Source organism: Priapulus caudatus, unplaced genomic scaffold (assembly GCF_000485595.1).
Source record: "Priapulus caudatus unplaced genomic scaffold, Priapulus_caudatus-5.0.1 Scaffold83, whole genome shotgun sequence".
In the NCBI taxonomy this organism is placed as follows: Eukaryota; Metazoa; Priapulida; class Priapulimorpha; order Priapulimorphida; family Priapulidae; genus Priapulus; species Priapulus caudatus.
Window position 1 is genome coordinate 266,405 of NW_014577144.1, and position 4,557 is coordinate 270,961.

Consider the following 4,557-nt stretch of genomic DNA (forward strand, 5'->3'; position numbering starts at 1 on the left):
CATCTCGTATTAAACGCTTTCGTCATTATCCGCCCCTCATAATCCAGCGGCGGGCACCTGGCACGCAAGCGCGTGGCAGCGTGTCAACCCATTTAGAGAACCCAGTGGACTCCTCACCACTACGACCACCCAGGATTACAGCAGTCCTCCTGTTACCTCCCCGTGGTATAGCAGCAGGACACATCATTATAGCGTACGTGGGTGCGTGCGTGGCTGCCTGTGTGCGTACTTGCGTACATGCATGAGTGTGCGCAGTCGTGGTCGCGATCTCTCTCTCTCTCTCTCTCTCTCTCTCTCTCTCTCTCTCTATATATATATATATCATCTTTTTTGGCTCTCAATAAGTTTTAGGACCATGTTACACGTGTTCTGATCAGTGCTATTATGCTACACCAGTGTCGCGTAAATACTGTTCTACACCTATCATTTCTAATCAGTAATACATTACCTATGTTAAAGTCAGTAATACGTTACCAGTGTTAGAATCAGTAATACGTTACCTATGTTAGAGTCAGTGATATTTTACCTGTGAGCTAATCAGGATAGTGAGGAGACAGTAGAACACCTGTCCGAGCGGCATCGTGACGTCACACCGGAGACGCGTGTAATTATCAACCACGTCTCACGTCGATCGTCTGCGGAAGAAAACAATAACAACACAAATATTATATCGGAAGAGCGTGGTGCAACGAGAAAAATTCGTCGTGCTCATGTAAGCAAAGAGATAAAGAGATGTCAGCGGCGGTGCGTGCTAGGACTACATATTATATGCAACTCGTATCTATAGAGGACAGACGTAGGAGCATATCTGCTTAATTTCACGCTGATACTCGCGCGGTTACAGCATCACAATAGGCACCGGTAGAATCCTCGATATCATGGCATGCAAAAAACCCGCACAATAAACTCACATGGTCACGCGCAATCAATCTGTTTGCGCATACCGGCACATGACAGCACATATAACGACTAATTGTACTAAATGTGATGATGGTAGATGCCTTCGTGACCACGTATACTGTCCACTGAAGGCTGTGAGTTCAAACCCCGGCCGGAGCAGTGAATTTTCTCAAGGCGTAAAAACCTGGCTCTCAACATTGGAGACTGTGAATCGCCCGTGGCTCGGATGACCACGTAAAATGCCGGTCCCGTCTCCAGTAATACGAAAGGCCAATGGGGACGTAAAAGAACCACTGAGGGCGCAAAAACAAACTCTGGCTGTGACCACCCTCAGTGCCATTCAGTGCTATTCGCTATAGCTATATAGCGCTGTTGGCAGACAAAGAAGAGTGGTGACCTCTGTCTGGTATGAGCTACAGAAAGGAATAATAACAAGAGCTAATAATACCTAATAATATGAGCTCTGATAATAATAACTTCCCGAGAAGACTCGAAATAATTTATGATGGTAAGGATAATGGTACATGTGTACAGGCTCAATGGTAAGGATAATGGTACATGTTAACATATAAATTTTGGTGGTGATCCGGATCCAATTAATTATTTAATTAATTAATTAATTAAATTTTTTACAGTCAGAGAATTCAGCTGCCTTGGCGGAGGTCTGCGCTCTCTGAGTGCTCTAGTTCTCAATGTTATAGCTCTCGAAATGAATTCATTCAACGCGATGCGATAGCAATCACGAGAATGTGCCAATACTATGCCAGCCAATTTCAATTCACTGTCTAACTCGCAACAGTGAAAATATTCATATGTTTGTATTATATTATATATGATTATATATGATGTATAAAAATATTATATGTCATGTTAAATGCAATCTGCATTACATCAAGGTAGGGTGTTCTAAGCAATTTTAGTAAATCAAATAAAGTTATAGTCTTTAAAAACGCCGTTTATGCCCATTGATTGTGTTTGTCAGTGCCACTTGGTATTTTCATTTATATTTGGGGGTTGTGTTTGTCTGCCGCGCTATTCGTCCATCTGTTCATCCGTTTTCTTCGTCGACCCTTCTTTCTTTCTTTCTCTCTGCTTCTCGCTATCTCTCTCGCACACAACCGCACGCACACGCCCCGTCTCTCTCTCTCTCTCTCTCTCTCTCTCTCTCTCTCTCTCTCTCTCTTTCTCTCTTTTCCTCTCTCGTCTCCATCTGTCACTATCTCCTGTCTATTTGCTGAAATCGCTAGAATTTCAGTAGCAACGACAGTTAAGATAAGCGCTCTGCAATACCGCTTCCTAATGTCATTCAGACAGGTCGGTGTTGCGAATGACAAGTAAGAAAACACATCCCACAGCATCCCTACAGTGTCTACAAACTAACGCGCATATCTGCCACAGGCATGTGTGTAGCGGGTGCTTGGACTGTCTTTACCGGAGATCAATGGCGAATCTAGAGAGGGTTGGGGATGTTACAGCCGCCCACCCCGTTCAGCCACTGACTAATGTTATGATACTAGTAAAATGGGGCCAAAAATAAAAAAAGTCACGTCTGCGGGCTGATAGAAACTGGAAATTTTTCGTGGGACCACACAGCTGCCTGAACTGTCAGATCCTAAACACTGTCACATTGGGGGAGCACTAAAACCACCCTAGCACCGCGTGCCTTCGTCACGCCTTCACCCAAATATCAACCACCCCTCTCTTGAAAGCTAGATCCGCCCTTGGAGGTAGACCTACTACCACTACCTTCATGTGGGTTCGACGAACCTACCACTCCGTCGAATCGAGCAATAATGTTAGCAATGAACGTACGTCATGACTACGCCGATCTAACCTTAACCGTAACCTTAATCCTAAGTTTAACCCTAGCCCTAACTCTAACCCTAACCCTAACCCTACCCCAACCTTAGCCTTAACCTCAACAGTAATTATAACATTAACAGTAACGTTAACTCTAACCCTAACCCTAAGCCTAACCCTAACTTTAATCCTAAGATTAACAGTAATGTTAAGCTCTACCCTAACCCAAACCCTAACCCTAGCCTAATTCTAACCCTAACTCTAGCCCTGAACAGATCTCTAACTCTAACTCTAACCTCTACCCTAACCTCACCCCAACCCCATCACTAGGCCCAACCCCAACCCTAACCCTAACCCATAAACCTGACCCTAACCCTAACCCTAACCTCTACCTTAACCCCACCCCAACCCCAACACTAAGCCCACCTCCAACACTAACTTCTACCAAACCCAAACCATAACCATAACCCTAACTATTCGTGATACGCTAAGACCTTGCCGCCGATACATGTAACGAAGCAGGCAAATGCATTCCTATAGGAAGCGCTAAACATATTAGAATTGATGATCCGGAAATAGGCCGGCAGACGCACATAGACGCGCGCGCGCGTGGCGGCCATGACACCCGTCCCATCGCTGCTGAGTCACCGAGCGCGCGTCTACAGCTAATATTGTTAATAGTTGGTTAAAAATTGATAGCGTATACTTGGTTATCGCCTGCACAGCATACCTGGCTGCTAGGCAGAGCGATGCTTGCTCGAACATCTGCTGTATACGTCAATACAGACGCGTAGTAGAGAGGAGCACTAAATTTATGGAACCAGAGATGCATAAAACGAGAGAAACGTGCTGTTGTATGAAAATCGGTCCAAAAAAACTCCAAGCGCCATTATTTGCTAGAACTCATTCAACAAAATCAATGTTCTTGGTCTCCTTCACAACTTTGAATTTTCCTTAGTCGCGCGCTATTATATATATATATATATATATATATATAGGACCGGTAAATTAAACCCCGCTTACCTCGTTCCTGCATAGCCGATTTGCCGCCTCACGGCCTGGCCGATTCACTATGAATTTACTCGTTGCATTTCTTTTCGCGATTCCATGCTTACTCATGTCTTTGTGCTCATTCCATCGACGCTTCCCTCGGACACGAGGCCCAGTACTTCTCCGTCCCGTACCGCTTTTTATTTTCAGCGCAACGCCCTTTTCGCCAATCCACGAGCTGTTGCCATGTGCCTTCATTACTAATATCAACACTGCTTCCGTCTCTAAAGAACGCTAAAACAAATTTTAAATCATATTACCATGGCCTGCTAATAACTAGCCAGCGGTCTCTGGTGGCGTTTTCTCACCAACATCCAAGCCGGACCCCCCTCACTGTCGTCTTCCATATACCTCTCCATCCGCTCATAAAACCTTCTTACTTACTGACGGCCTCCCAATCTAACCGTTGTCCGCCAAGCTCTCAATTGCATCTTGGTTTCCGCTTTTCGCTATCTCTATTAAACGCTATTCGTTCATTATCCGGGCCCCCTCATTAATTCGCAGCGGCGGGCACCTGGCACGCAAGCGCGTGCAGGCGTTGTCAACCCATTTAGAGAACCCAGTGGGACTCCTCACCACTACGCACCACCCAGGATATCACAGCATGTCCTCCTGTTTCACCTTCCGCGTGGTATAGCAGCCAGCCGACACATCATTATAGCCGTACCGTGATCGTTGCGCTGCAGTGGCGGCTGTGTCGTACTTGCGTAGATGCCATAGTCTGTGCGCGAGTCCGTCGTCGCCATCCTCTCTTACCTCTCCTCATCTCTCGTCTCTCTCCTCGTCTCTCTCTCTCTCTCTCTCCTC

General features: G+C 45.8%; 1 long non-coding RNA gene across 1 annotated transcript in view; it reads right to left on the reverse strand.

Moving 5' to 3' along the window:
* Positions 1-528: 528 nt before the first annotated feature.
* Positions 529-4,557, reverse strand: part of LOC106804685 — a 102,250-nt gene continuing 98,221 nt past the window's right edge. Inside the window, exon 3 of the long non-coding RNA XR_001393352.1 lies at positions 529-635. This is a non-coding gene — a long non-coding RNA (uncharacterized LOC106804685). The remainder of the gene's footprint in view (positions 636-4,557) is intronic.